Raw genomic sequence first — 15,738 nt, forward strand, 5'->3', positions numbered from 1 at the left:
CTGTATGGGAGGGACACTTTCCAGCCAAGCTGCCTGGGAAGCCAGCTGCCTCTTCCTTTCCTTCCCTTATATTTTCCCAAGAGGGGAGAGGGCTTTGCTTGAAAAGTTCAATGTCAGACTTCACTGTGTATACTCACCAGATGAGTGAAAATTCGAGGGTCGTCTGATGCCCACTGTTGGCCATAGTGCAGGTGCAAGGGCAACCCTGCTGCTCTGCAAGGGAGTGAGGACAGGTGCTGCTACTCTGCAGAGCAGCCTCGCCTTCTGGTGCTGGTTCAAGGTCACTGTGGGAATCCCCTGCTGCTGACCAGGCCAGCCTGCCACCCCTTGGTATTCAGGCCAGAGACACTCTGTCCTAGGGGCACATGTTGAGGATGCTCATTCAGTGCTGTTCGTGGCAGGGGAGTAGCAGGCCACTGAGAACGCCGTCCCTGGAGGCTCCCATCAGGCAGAGCAAAGGAGGTGATGCACACACACAAACTGACATACTCTATAGAACAGACTACATTGAAATTCAAGGATGCACATGAAACACATAAGAGGAAAGGGATTGCAAGTGGGACCTGGGGGTTGATGAGGATTAAAGGTAGCTCTGAATGCATGAGCGTTGCTTCCTTCCAGAGCTGGGCTGATACCTCTGGGGTGGGGGGCGCTCTGGCTGGCTAATAGAGTACAGCAGAAGCAATGTGCTATCAGTTTCTGGGGCTGGGCCTTATGAGATTGGTAGTTTCCACCCCCTCTCTCATGGAAGTTGGTCTCTGGGAGCTCTGAGCCACCATGCAGTAAATCGACTACCCTGGCCACCCCAAATTGGCACTCTGGTTTGTGATCGTAACTGAGCCCAGCCATCCAGTCAGCCCTGACCCCCCAAGGTCACCAGATGTATAAAGCCATCTTGCATGCTCTAGACCAGCCCACCTAAGCTGATTACCACTGACTGTAGTGGATGCCACATGGGGCAGAAGAATCCACCACATGTGTCCTGCTAAATTCCTGATTCACAAAATGTGATATGATAATAACATCCTTGAGTTTGGGGGCATTTTGTTGTCCAGCAGTAAATACCTGGAAAAAGATAAAGGGCATTAGACCTTGAAAGCCCTTGCCCTGAGCAATGATGAGGCTTGGTGGCACAGAAGTGTACAGAGTCCCATGAACTGAGCCCTCCTGCCACATTCTGGGCAAGGGAGGAAATTCCTGGATCTATCCATGCAACACCAGTGCTATGGGCAAGGAGGGGGAGGCCAGCCGATCCTTGGAGACAATACTGCACAGATTCTGTGCAGCTGACAAGGAGGGAATTTACTTTCTCAGTCGTTAGTTCCACAGCCTAGAAGTGGCACACACCTGGTCAACTTGGCCACCATTAAAAATGTGATGGCAATATTAACATGTTTTCAGAGTTAAAATCATTTGAGATTAGAAATACATTGAAATGTAATTCTTAAGGCAAGAGATAGCACATCAGCTCACCTGAATAAGAACTGACCAATATTCAGTAAATACTCATGGTATATCAGGCACAGTACCAGCACTGGGCCTAGAAATGAAATAAGACACAGGTCTTCCCTGGGGGTACACAAAGAACAACATTAAATAATGAGCTTGCACTCCTCACCTGTTACAGACCACTTTGTGAACTTGGAGTTCCTAGAATTTCCTTAAGGGTGTGATAATCTCCTACTATTATAGTATTTTAAAAAAATTTTAGTGGGTTTTTCTAGGATGAAATCTATTTATATATTGCCCTTCTTCCAAAGCATCATTTTGAAGGATGGTGGTTGCTACCAATATTTGATAGATAATTGCTAGATCATCAGGAATCTTGTGATGTTGTTTTTGTTTGTTTGTTTGTTTGTTTTTGTTTTTTTTTTTTGCCCCTAAAATTTCTACACCAGAAGATTCATTGTCACAATTCAGGACTTCTTTTTTTTTTTTCTTAAGATTTTATTTATTCATTTGACAGAGGTAGAGACAGCCAGCAAGAGAGGGAACACAAGCAGGGGGAGTGGGAGAGGAAGAAGCAGGCTCCCAGTGGAGGAGCCTGATGTGGGGCTCGATCCCGGGACTCCTGGATCACGCCCTAAGGCAGACGCCAAACGACTGAGCCACCCAGGCGCCCCACAATTCAGGACTTCTGAGTGAATTGGAAAAAAAAAAAAGGACTGTATTAATAGGGTATGAGTTTTATTTCTAAATGTGTTAATTTCGATTCCATCTTATTGCAAAATGATTTGGGATAGCTGACATAAATATACACCACATGAACTATTACAAGTCAATAATGAAATGACAAGCCAATTAAAAAATGGGCAAAGCATTTCGAGTAGACAGCTCTTCAAAGAAGATGTAGACGTGGCCAGTAAGCCCATGAAAAGATGTTCAGTGTCATTAGTCATGAGGAAAATGGAAATCAAAACCCCAGTGACTTCATACCCACGAGGATGGCTATAATCAAAGATCAATCAGAACACGTCTTGGGAAGAAGGTGGAGAAACGAGAACCCTGATAGACTGCTGGTGGGAATAGAAATGGTGCAGCACTTTGGAAACCAGTCTGGCAGGTCCTGAAATGGTTAAACTGAGAGTCACCGAATGATCTAGCAATTCCGCTCCTCGGTATACACCCAAGAGAAACAGCAACATATATCCCCACAAAAACTTGGATGGTACACAAATGTTCAAGGAAGCATTATTCATAATAGGAAAAAGTGGGAATAACCCAAGAGTCCACCCACTGAGGAATGGAGAAATAAAATGTGGTGTATCCATACAATGGAATATTATTTGGCAATAAATTAAGAAAGTACTGATAGGTGTTACACAACATGGATGAACTTTGAAAACATGCTAGTTGCAAAGGGCCACATATCGTGTGATTCATTTATATGTTAATAGGCAAGTTAGGCAAATTTAGAATAGGTAGGGCTGGGGGCTGCTGTATCATCTGTGTTTCAAAATAGTCCACAGGATATTAGCAGGACACAAGTCATAAACATTATTATTATTATTAATTTACCACTCATAGAGTCCAGTAGGAACCAGTGGAGAATCTCAGCTCCTTATGAAGTCTCTGACTTAGTCTAGGAGCCATGCAGTAAACATTGAACAGGGTAGTGGCCCCAGACCCTTGGGAGCTCCTTTAAGAATGCCTGACGAAGGGGTGCCTGGGTGGCTCAGTTGGTTAAACGTCTGATTCTTGATTTTGACTCAGTTTATGATCTTAGGGTCATGAGATCAAGCCCTGCTGTGGCTCCATGCTCAGCGGGGAGCCTTTCTCTCCCTCGCCCTTTACCCCTCCTCTTCACTCACATGAGTATGCTCTCAATAAATAAATAAATAGACAAATTATATATATATATATAAAGAATGCCTGAGGAAGACTGAGACATATTTGTGTGTCTGTCTTTGGATCAATGACAGGCTTGATAGACTGAACTTGTATAGCCATCTCCAAAGGGGGAAGCCAAACAGATAAGCATAGAAGTCTATAAACTAGACTGTAGGACCAGCTAAGATGCTGAGGCTGGTAAGAAGGTGATGGAGGAAGAAGGCAAACAAGGAAAACAAAAGGTAAAACTAAAACCATTCATTTTTTAAAATAAACTTTAAATTGTCAGTTTTAGATCAACAGAAACATTGTAAGGGCAATACAGAGAGTTTTCACATATTCCACACTCATTTAACTCCACTATGAACATCTATTAGCATGGTACATTCTTCACAATAAATGAACAAATATTGATACACTATTATTAACTAATATTAACACAGATTTCTTTAGTTTTTATGTAATGCCCTTTGTCTGTTCCGGGATCCCATCCAGGACTCCACAGAGCAATTAGCAACCATGTCTTTTTAGGCTCCTCTTGGCTGTGGCAGTTTCTCAGACTTTCCTTTTCCATCTGGTTTTCGATGACCTGACAGTTTAAGGAGTATTGGTCAGGGATTTTGTAGAATGTCCCCACACTGAATTTGTCTGTTATTTTTCTCATGAGTAAAATGAGGTGGTAGGTTTTGGGAGGAAGACCACAGGAGGTCAAGTGCCACACACATCACATCATGTCAGGGGAACATACCGTCAACATGACTTCTGTTGTTGTTGACCTTGATCGCCTGGCCAAGCTAGGCTTTGTCAGGTTTCTCCTCTGTTGGGTTACCCTGTCCTGCTGTTTCCATACCTCCTCTTTGGAGGAAATCACTGCATGCAGCCCACACTTAAAAGAGCCAGGAGTTACGGTCCCCCTCCTGGAGGGTTGGGTAGCTACATCGATTATTTGGAATTCTGAACAGGAGACTGGAATATTCATTTAGAATCTGTTCTCAACCAAAGGGGGAAGTGGGGCAGGGAACATAGGTCTCCAGGTTTGAAATTGGTCTTCTATCCTTTAGGGAAGAAGGGGGAGCTGGTGCCACTCAGGGAAAAGGGAGAGAGGAAGGAGAGCTTGCTGGGCTTCTCCCTTCCTCACAAACCTCGTGAAAGAGGGGTGCTATGTTCCTGACTCTGGTGCCCCAGGCTATCTCCACTGTACCACTCCTGCTGATGACGTGCCCAGGAATCTTGACATGATACATTCATGAGTTTCTCAAGCAATAATGGAAAAGTTTTCTTTCTTTTGCTCTGAGCAGATTGTTTAAAACAGAAAGAAAAGGTCAGTTATAAAACCACAACAAAATAATCTGTCCCAAGAGTGTTTCTCCTCCTTCCTGCCCTCTTTGAGTGAGTGGCCAGCACTGAGCTGCGTGCCTAGACCTCTTGAGATGACGTGCTATCCAGCGAAGGCCCCAGAATCACCTGACCAGGGCATATGGGGCCCTTGGGACTCGTGAGTGGGTGGGTCCCAGGTCTGGGAAAATGCCACCAAGAATTTTTCCACTCTGTGATGAAAGGAAAGACTCTTCTGGGTTGGATTGTTTAATGAAAGGCAAAAGTAATTTGGAAAAAACAAGATCTGGCCACTAAATTGAAAGATTATTTTTACTGCAGAGGGCCAGCCATCTAATAAAATGCCACCATTGCCCAAGTTTGTCTCTCCCCCATCCCAGGAAACTTTACGGGCACCCAAGTGTCTGTCCTTTTGATTAGGCTGTGAATGTCTCGGGGAGTTCAGTGAGAGCCTGGCCAAGGTCATGGAGTCCCTGCCAGTGGATTTGGTGTCACCTAAGGGCTGAGGTTTATTTCCAGAAGGAGAGACTGAGGTTTCCGTTTGTGAGAGTCACATAATGCTTCCTCAGTGCTGTCCTGCCCAGGCCATGAGCTGCGCCCACACGACAGCTCGGGGGCTGCAGGACACTTCGCACGAAGTCTTGGTGGTTCTGTTCTGGAGCTGCCTGCTGACACTGAGGGGTGAGATTCAGTTTTGTCCTGAGTTCATGTGTCTCGTGCACAAATCCCTTGCAGCCGGACAGCAAATATTCTCTGACGGCGGTCTGTAGACACGTTTAGGGCTGAGCACGGTGTCTGCGTTTCTGAACCCTGACTTGAGATATCAGATAAGCCATGGCATTCCTGATAGGTATTTGAAATCAGCTTTCAGACTTCCCCCAGCGCTCGCTGCATGCCTCCCCTCCTCTTCCAGAGAGACCAGCAGAGAGGTGGCAAGACTGGGTTAGCATCCTACATTTATCACTACTTACTATTTGACCTTGGACAATTCAGCAGCACCTCTCTGCCCCTCTGTTTCTATAATTTCAAGAGGGGATGATAGGACGCGATGACTGCACGATGTCTGCACAATGTCTGAGAAACAGTGGCTTGCACAAAATAAAGCGAGTGAATGGTAAAGAATACATTTCTTCTTCTGACACAGAGCCCCAGCTCTTGAATCTTAAAAAAACTCAATGATTTACTTTTCTACTACTTTAAAAAAAAAAAAACAAAAGAAAAGAAAGACCTTAATTTTTTACAGCAGTTTTACGTCCAACACGAAATTGAGAGGTCGGTAGAGATTTCCCACATATCCTCTAACTCCCCGCCCACACAGCCTCCCCCACCATCAGTGTCACTCACCGGCGTGGGACAGTTGTGACCAAGGACAGATCTACCCATTATAATCATCCAAAGTTTGTGCTTTACCTCAGGGGTCACCCTTGGTGTTGTGCATTCTATGGGTTTGGACAAAAGCATAATGACACATAACCCACCGCTGTCCTATCATACAGAGTCTTTTGCCTGCCATATAAGTCCTCTGTGCTCTGCCTGTTCATCTCCCCGCCCCCAACCCTGGCAAACACTGATCTTTGTACTGTCTCCATAGTTTTGCCTTTTCCAGAACGTCATAGAGTTGGAGTCCTTACCAGACTGGCTTCTTTCACGGGATAATCTGCATTGACGTCCCCTCCGTGTCTTTTCATGGCTGGATAGCTCACATCGTTGTAGGCCTGAATGCTATTCCAGTGTCTGGATGCCCCACAGTGTACTTATCCACGCACCCCCTGAAGGACATCTTGGTCACTTCCAAGTTTTGGCAATTATGAGTAAAGCTGCTATAAACATCCGCGCGTGGGTTTTTGTGTAGACGTGAGTTTTCAAGTCCTTCGGGTGAATACCTAAAGTGCGCTGTTCCTGGACTGTATGGTAAGATTATGTTTAGTTTTGTAGGAAGCAGCCAAACTGTCTTCCCAAGTGGCCGTGTCATTTTGCATTCCTGCCAGAAGTGCGTGAGAGCTCCTGTCGCTCCACGTCCTCGCCAGCATTTGGTGTCAGTGTTTTAGATTTTGGTCATTCTAACAGGTGTGTGGTGATATCTCCTTGTTATAAACCATTTCTTTTTTTAAAAAGCATACATTGCAACAGATTATTGATATGGTTTTTAAAGATCCTAATCTTCCCACAAATCTGAACATGGTAATTTATCACGGACCCTAAACAATGGCTCTGCCTTGGGTTTTCACTTTAAAAAGCATTTTATGAGAGAACCACTAAAGTCTCACCCTATGCTCTGTGGCTGTTTAGGGGTGCCTATGCCCTTGTGTGCTGGGACTATACTAAAAGAGTAGCCAGTCTGAAGGGCTAAAAAACACTTTCATATGAAGTTGCTTAACAGCTAGACAGAAGCATTCGTACCCTGTGGAACTGATATGACCTATACCAAGAGCTTAGGGTACGAATCTGGTAATATTTCTTTTTTTCTTTCTTTTTTTTTTTAAGATTTTATTTATTTATTCGACAGGATAGAGACAGCCAGCGAGAGAGGGAACACAAGCAGGGGGAGTGGGAGAGGAAGAAGCAGGCTCATAGCAGAAGAGCCTGATGTGGGGCTCGATCCCATAACGCCGAGATCATGCCCTGAGCCGAAGGCAGACGTTTAACCGCTGTGCCACCCAGGCACCCCTATTTCTTTTTTTCTAATTCATCACTTGAATACTCGCCCCCCTCAAACTCTGTTGTTACAAAGTTTAATATCTTGCTTTTATTTTTCCAAAAACCCCAGGGCCTTACTTAGTCCTCCTTTTGAAATACCAGATGCAGGGGGACCTGGAGAGTGGAAATCCTCTTTTGCTCTTGCCTGTCTCTACCACAAGGTGGCGCTGTTGAACAGCAGGCCTACACAGCCCTGCGGAGGGGAGGCCCTTACTCTTCTCTGTCTGCTGTCCCTGCAGTGATGTTCTGCTCTCAGGCCCCAGAGTCTGCTCCCTTGGTTCATGTGCAGATATTATTCCCCCAAATGAGACCCTGGGCAGCACCTACCAGCTTTCGGGTGTGGAGCCTGAATCATCCACCACCTAGACTCCCATGTTTTTCCTGGTAAGCATGATGGACTGAATGTTTTGTCCCCATTCCCTGCTGCCCCCCCCCACCTCCACCCCCAATTCATACATTGAAGCCCTAAACCCCAGTACGACTGTATTTGCAGATAGAGGCTTTGTGGAAGGGACTAAGTTTGGTAAGGTCCTGATCTGATAGGATTAGGGCCCTTCCAGGGAGAGACACCAGAGAGCCTGATGTCTGTCTTCCTCAGTGAGGCACTGAGGAAAATGTGTGGGGGCAGGAAGAAGTCAGCACTGTGCAAGCCGGGAAGAGGGCCCTCCCCGGCACCCTGACCTTGGACTTCCAGCCTCCGGAGCTGTGAGAAAGTAGATCTCTGTTGTTTAAGCCCCCAGTCTGGGGTAGCTTGTGATGGCAGCTGGGGTGGACTGCCAGAGTGAGCTGCTCACTGGGTGTTGCAGGGAATGGCCTCTGTGGCGCTCCCAGTGTCCAGTCCTGTCAACATCCTTTGATCAGGGGCACCCCTGTCTTACCTGCCAAAGCTGCTTGGAAAGGGGATGCTCGCACACTGAGTTCCCAGGCCACGGTCTAGCGGGAGCGGGAAGGGAGGAGCGTGGGACCCAGGTGGGCATGTCCTTGGCCCTTGCCCTGGGGGAGAGCATGGTCGGAGGAGGGGCATAGCAGGGGCCTCTAGAATGTGTGGCCCGGGCTAGGGGTCCTTTCCCCCGGCCTAACGCCGGGCTGCCTGGGCTGGATCCTGGGTCCACCACCCACTAACTGTGAGCCTGGGGGCAGGTTCTTTATTCTCTTTGTGCCTAATTTTCCTCACCTGGAAAAGTGCGGCGGGTCGGGGGAAGGGGGTAATAATGGGACCAACCTCCCAAAATCTTCGTGAAGATTAGATGCATCAGTGGCGTGAAGTGTGTGAATAATGCCCGCTATACGGTAGCTATTACTTAACAACACCCCAGCCCCTGTGGGAGCTTGCACAATCGTCCCCCCGCACATGAGCAGCGCCTGTCACTGCAGACTTTACTCAAGGGTGGGGACGTGGGCCAGGGGCCTGGGGTTGCATCGTGCTCTCCACATTAAAAACCCTAAAGGTCTCCTTCTCTCATGTTCTCTTTGGTCATCCTGCCACCAGGCTGTGTCTCTCTGGCCCATAGCCCTGGGGGTCCCCAGCCTTCCCATGTCTGTTATCTAGTCCTGACTTCCCTTCCCCCTGCGAGAGGACACCTTCCTTTCCCTGTCTCCTCATCCCCGTGCTAGTCAGTCATGTCCTTGTTCATTTGTACAGGAGCTAAGAGTCTCACCCTCCATCCCAATCATTCTGTCAAAATATTTCTTTCAAAGAAATAAAATGTCCTCCCTGGTGGATCCAGGTGGAGGATGTTTTCTCCAGCCTTCCATGTACGGAACTGAGAGCGGGGCTAAGGTGTGCTTGGGGAGCCCTGCTACCCTCTTTCATTTCTGTGTCTGTAGCCCTCATGGAAAAGTGAGTTCCCCGAAGACAGGGATGACACCTTATTTGTGACAGCGGGGCCTGGCTCCAGGGGCACGATGACGTGTGGGTAGGGTGAGGGAGTGCCGCCTTTGCTCTCTGCCGCGTCCCTCAGTAAGGCCTTCCTGGGCCTTTCCTCTACTCTCATGAGGGGATGGTTCTGCACACCCTGACACGCTCTGAGCTCCAGGCTCCCTCCTGGGAATGGTGCTTTTCTAGCACCCACTAGTCATCTCCACTTTTATCTTCGCCCTTGGGCTTCTGAGAAGCTTGCTCTGAGCTTTTCCCTAGCAACACAGAACATCGCAGCTTTGGCGTTTAAAATTACCGCCTTCAGGTCGTTTCGCCTTACACAGAAAGAAAGCAAGGAGACTCAAGTGCCAAGACTAAGTGGACACCCCTCCCCGCCAACGTTATGGACCAAGGCCTGACGTCAATCTCTTATATAAACCAAATATAAATGAAGAATTTATGTGCATTTATCCACCCACAAGCAACCAAGAGGTAATGCTTATATCAGTTTGGTCAGATGCTAGCTTAGAAATGCACACTTCTAAAGGTATACACAACTGTGACTTGTTCCAGAAATAGAGACAGTTATAAAGTAGAGTTATAAACTCATATATACATATAGAGAGAGTTCGGGTTTTTTTTTAACAAACACTTATTTGGGGGGCATGTGGGTGGCTCAGTTGGTTAAGCATCTGACTCTTGATTTCAGCTCAGGTCATGATCTCAGGGTCGTGAGGTCCATCCCTGTGTTGGGCTCCGTGCTCAGTGGGCAGTCTGCTTGAGATTCCCTCTCTCCTTGACTTCTGCCCTTCCCCCACCCTCTCTTAAAAAGCAAGCAAGCAAACAGACAAACAAACAAATTTCACTTATTTGGAACCCATTCTGTGGCAGGATATGTTCTAAGAAGGCTACAGATGCTGACTCACTGGCTCCTCATGTCGACCCTGTGAGGTGGGCGCTATTAGAATCCCCATTTTACAGATGAGAACACCGAGGTACAGAAGAATGAGGTAACTCACTCAAAACACGTTGCTGGTAATGGGCAGCCAGGAATCCAGGCAGTGCGGCTTCAGGGTCCCTGTGTTTAGCACCTACACTATGCTTCCAGAACCTCAGGGAGCCTAGGAAGAAATCTGTGCTTCCCTGTGTGTGCAATCACGGAGCGGGCTCGCGGTGGTCCCCACTGCTGTGCCGGGTCCGCCTAGGGCGCTGGCCACCCTGGAGGGACCGCGTCTGGGGGCCGCCTTCACCGGGCAGAGGGGCTGAGTGCGGCATCAGGACCCCAGCCCCAGGAGCGCCTCTGCGGGGCGTGAGCCTCGGGCTCGCCGCCGAAGCTCTCGTCTCTGTTTCTTCAACTGTTGCGTGAGCCTCAGGCCCCCGACCCTCTCAGGCCGTTTGGGGGCCGGGACGAACTGGTGCTTGGGAAGGGGCTGGCAGAGTACTGACGGACGCCTGCTCAGCCCCCCGGCCTCCTTCAGAGAGACGTCGCCCGTTCGGTTCGGCCTCCGTGTCCACCTGCAGAGTCGGGGGACACGCGCTCGTTTGGTGCTGTGGGAGCGCGTGCTCGGCGCGGGCGGAGAGCGCAAGGCTGAGCCTGAGAAGCGTCGCGGGCTGACTCCAGGGCAGGCAGAAGTGATTTTCCAGCCTGCAGCAGGGCTGAACGCCGAGGCGTGGACTCTGACAGCTCCGGGATTCGGGGCTGGCGGTTTATGAGAGGCGGGTTCTTGAGCTGAGCTGGCGCCGGGCCCCGGGGCGGTGCGGGCCTTAAAGGAGACGGGTGTGTAAGGCGCCGGTGTGCCCTGCTGTCCGAACCGCCGTGTGGTCCGAGTGGGGGCGAGGCGGGCGGGATGCACAGGTGCTCCCTGTGGGGAGGGCACATGCTCAGAAGGAAGACCCCAGGGCCGGGGGTGGCGAGGCCCCACGGAGGGTGGACGGGACGGAAGTCGGGGACACCGCCTGGACGCCCTCCGGCTTTCTGAGCCTCACTTGTCGCTCTGCCTGGCCGGGGGTCTTTCACGGCCCACCCTGCCCTTGGCTTTGGTTCTTATTGACGTCCAATCAGGCTGCCACCCTCCACCTGACCTCTTGCGAGGCCGGCGGCCTTGAGGGCCACCAGCGAGCAGGTGTTTGCTTACACGGCCTCAGTCTGTTTATAGCAGTGGCGCTGCTGAGACGGGCGCTGTGGTTGGGCCGGGGTGGCTGCCCCACAAAGACAGCTTTCAGGCCACACTCAGCTGGAAATCTGGGGACAAAAGCTGGGTGAGATAGAAGGCAAGGTCAGGCCCGGATTGGGTTCAGGCTGAGAGGGAAACTGGCAGGCCTCGACAGTGTTTTCGGCCCTTACTACATGCCAGGCTGCGCTAGGGGCCTCACGTGCACCATCCCAGCTGGTTACTCCGCAGAGACGCTGAGAAACTGGCCTCGGGCTGCTTAGCCACTTTTCTGGAGAGCTGGGATTTGAGCCCTGATCTCTCTGCGGGTCTGTGCGCTCTTCCCCTTGGTTACTCTGCCTCCCCAGCTGAAATGAATATCAGCAGTTTCTGTTTAAAGATTGTCTATAGTCCCCAAAGCACTGTTCTAGATAAGGAGACTAAGGTTCAGAGGGGACCAGTGACTTGCTCGTGGTCACACAACTAGGAAGTGACAGAGCTGGGGCACATGACCCAAGGAGCCTGGCTTTCTGACCAGGAAGGTCTCTTCTGACAGACACTTTTCCTTCAGGAAAACACACGGCGTGCCCCTCCTGACCTGCCTTACAGGTCGTCTCCCTGGCTCCCTCTTCCGGTGTGCTGCATGGGGTGTGTCTGAGGAGGACGGAAGTCTGGCCTCCATCTCTGCCCTCGGCTCAGCCATCTCCAGCTCCATGACAGGTGATGCTAGGTCACCCAGCTATGGAGGGGTCCACACGCTGGACTATCCTAGGGGGCTTTCACTACAGAGCTCGGATGGTGGCTGCTGCCTCCTACCTCCTGCAGACCCTCAAATTCCGAGGACCTCTCTGTTCCCTTCCCTATGCCCATTGTACCCTCGCCGGCAGGTAAGCCTGCTTCTGACCCACTTTCCCCTCAGATCTGCCTCCTCTCTTGCACACCCCTGCCCCGTCCGTGCGCCACCTTTTCCATCTCTCTGTCTCCTGTCCCCAAGTCTTTTGGAGCCTGGCTGCAAGATAAAGTCCATGCCTTCAGCTGGGCTCCTGGAACCTCCTGCAGGAGACCAGCCCTTCCTTCGGCTCTGCTGCCCTCAGGCCAGTGGGACAACTTGGGCCAGATGGCTTCACAGCCCAGGGCCTCAGTTTCTCCATCTGGAAAATGGGGGGATGATGGCTGCTCTGCATTCTGGGGTGTTTCATGGCTGCTGCCCTGGCAGCCATTTCTAGGGGCAATAACAATATTTAATGAGCCCTTACTGTGTCATTAGTGGCTGGTGCTCTCAGGCACCATCTCATTCCCTAAATGATGGAAAGAGGCAGGTTGAGTGGCATGGGTGTTTCTGAGCTTCCTATTCTTGCTGTTTCCTCTCCCTCTTTCCCTTCTACTCCTTCTTCCTCTTCCCCTTCCTCTCCTATCCCTCTTCTGTTCCCAGAGAGCCTGGCCATGAGAGAACTGCCACACTTCAGAGCCCACGGAACAAGAAAAGCTGCCAGATAACAAAGGTAGAGGTTGAGGTGACCCTGTTCCTTGAGGATGTGGTTGTATCACTCCTCCCAAACAGATGGGCCTCAAGTCCCTGGCCAGTGCCGCATCGGGGCACTTGGAAACCATCCCCAAGGCAGCCGCTGGGAACTGCACACCTCCTGTTTCTTTCTTTTTTTCTTTTTCTTTTGAGAGAGAGAGAGAAAGAGAGCGCGTGCACAGGGGAGGGGCAGAGGGAGAGGGAGAGAGAGAATCTTGAGCAGACTCCCTGTTGAACATGGAGCCTGACGCGGGGCTCGATCTCACAACCCTGAGATCATGACCTGAGCCTAAATTGAGAGTCAGATGCTTAACCCATTGCTACCCAGACGCCCCACACACCTCCTGTTTGTGGCTCTTACAACAACCCCTGACAGATTTGCAGAAGGTCTGCTCCTGCCTCCCTGGGTCCCTGTACCTTCCTTCACCCCACCCAGGGGCTGATCCCACGAAGGACACCCCAATCACCAGGGGAATGAGTGCTGTAGGAACTGGTCAAATTCCAGGGCCCCTGTTGGGCCACAGGGCTAGTGTGGCGTCACTGGTGTCCACTCACAGGCCCAGTGCCCTTGGTCGTCACCTTTCTCTGCCCACCCATGAGATTAGCGTGGCACAGAGCTGACTCTGCTACCTCAGAGCAGGCCCGGGCATCTTCCTTCTCTTTCTTTTCTGCCTGGGAGGCAAGCACGGAGAGCAAGGCCTGGAAGAGTCCTCGCCATTTCTCATGTTGTCCCTCCCTCCCTGTGGCCACTGAGCATGGGACTTTCCCTGGCCTGACATGTCCTGGGTTCAGTTCAGCTGCACTCTGGAACTGGGGGCCCATGAGCCTCTCTTGTGGTCCTTCCTCTCTCTCTTACGCCTCAGGTGGGGGAGGGGGCACCTTGCAGCTCCCTGGCGTGACAAATTCTGGGGAGTAGGGTTTGGGCATGGGGAAACAGGCAGAGATGGCCTTCCTAAAGCTGATTTTTGTTCAAGACCATGTCATCCCGGAACTGGCTTGGGCAAATAGCACCCCGTATTGTCCGGCTTGTTTCCCTGGAGTTCTGTGTCAGGGCTGTGACCACAGGCTCTGCAGATAGTCAAGGACCATTTTACTAATGTCGACCATATAAACATGTCCTTTCAGGGATGTGGGAGGCAGGAGGCTGGGCCAAGGAAGGACAGAATTGGTCCTGGGTCTCCAGGTCAGATGGGACTGGTTTACAACTGCAAACCACAGGCTGTTCTCAGCACGGACTTAATGAGGGGAAGTGGAATGATGTATTACAATACTCCTTTTATGGGGGTTTTATCCAGTAATGTTCACTGAGTTTCCATCCACCCCTGCCCAAGCGTTTATGGGGAGATGTGTGCTTGGGATGGAATTAATAAGATCCCAGCCTATTAATAACTTATGGACTATAAATAAGTTTTTGTGAGTTTCCACAGCTTGTGCAAATGGCAGCGTGGCCTTTCACCCCATCTGGTGGGCATGTGTGAGGCGGTCTTGCTGGGTGTATGAAGAATAAGTTACGGGCAGGCCTGAGAAGGACAGGTGGCCTGCTACCTGAGTGGCTGACACGGAGCCCCAGCAAGAGACAAAAGGCAGTTGGGGTTGGGGGGAGAGACAATAAGATAACGTGAACAAAGAGAATACAAAGGGCTAGCTTGACCCCCAAACCTGTTCTTTGTCTCTCTGCTCTGCTCTCCTGCACTGTCCAGGAGGCAACCCCACTGTTTCCCCTTGTAGCCAAGCCTGGAGATGGCTGAGCCACCTGCCCTGCCTGGCAGGGGTTGTCACGTGGTGATGATTCACTGTGTCAGCCATTTCATCTCTTCATTGTCACCACCTCGTGGTGACTGTCACCACCCCTGGCCAGCTCCTTCCCAGGCAGGACTTGTCTGTTCATAATCATCTGACCTTTAGGCAGGGCTCGGACCAGAGGTTTGCAAACAGTTACCGAGCTGCGAGGTCAGCATCCGTGGAGATGGGGCAGGGGGCAGGAGGCCAGCATGGGCTGTCAGAACGGGCGAGGGGCCGTCTGTGTGGGTTCGAGGTGTTGGCGGTGACAGGAGGTGGTTCTGTATAGAGGTGACCGATCCGGTGTAAATGTAAGGAGGATAGTGGGAGAGGCTAGAGGAAGAATGAAAATTAAGGGAAGGAAAAAAAACTTGAATGCACCCCAGGAGGGCGTGGGAGCGGGGGCACATCCGGCACTCAGTGGGATTTTAAATACCAGACAAAGGAATCAAAGATTCTTGGAGAAATGGCAGATTCCAGGGCAGGAGCAGGAAAAGCAGGAGATAAGCCTAGACCTCCTCCTTGGGTCAGAAATTAAGGAGGTGCTCAAGGACAGACGTGGAATGTCGCAGGATACAAAAGCCAGCCCAAAAGGCTGCCCACTAACCAAATCTGGGACAACCTGATGCCAAGTGAGGTAATGATAGCCCTGGATTGTATAACACATTGAGTAAAATAGGAATCTATGGTCCATGCAGATAGAAATAAACAAGTGAATCAATAAACAGGGACAAGAAAAAGCTTTTTATTATAGTAGGATGCCAATTAATGAGCGCAGAAGGAACGATGGGATTGCAAAATGCCCACTTGGCCGTGGTTGGTTCAACAGAGCTATGTCAATGGGCATGAATGTTGGATGAAGAGCAGGACATGTACAAAATCTCGAAGTCCCTCCCCACAAAATACTAATTTATTACAGATGGACTCAAGAGGGATCTGGCCGACACCACTTTAATCAAGTGATGAAAGTTAACGTCAGCCAAAAAGGGACAGAGCTAACCATGTGTCTCATAGGACGCTGTGACAAGAATGCATCATCGCTCCTGTGATGTTCCTATCCAAGATGC

General features: G+C 50.3%; 1 long non-coding RNA gene across 4 annotated transcripts in view; it reads left to right on the forward strand.

Moving 5' to 3' along the window:
• The window catches only part of LOC113264107 (uncharacterized), a 248,283-nt gene that overhangs the window by 225,780 nt on the left and 6,765 nt on the right, over positions 1-15,738 (forward strand). The window contains exon 8 of one of the 4 annotated variants that reach the window (XR_008959270.1): positions 6,257-6,694. The exons of the other annotated variants lie outside the window; for them this stretch is intronic. This is a non-coding gene — a long non-coding RNA (uncharacterized LOC113264107). Of the gene's footprint in view, positions 1-6,256; positions 6,695-15,738 lie in introns of those variants that run through there. 4 annotated transcript variants of the gene reach the window in all.

The sequence above is a fragment of the Ursus arctos genome, unplaced genomic scaffold (assembly GCF_023065955.2).
Source record: "Ursus arctos isolate Adak ecotype North America unplaced genomic scaffold, UrsArc2.0 scaffold_15, whole genome shotgun sequence".
Lineage (NCBI taxonomy): Eukaryota > Metazoa > Chordata > Mammalia > Carnivora > Ursidae > Ursus > Ursus arctos.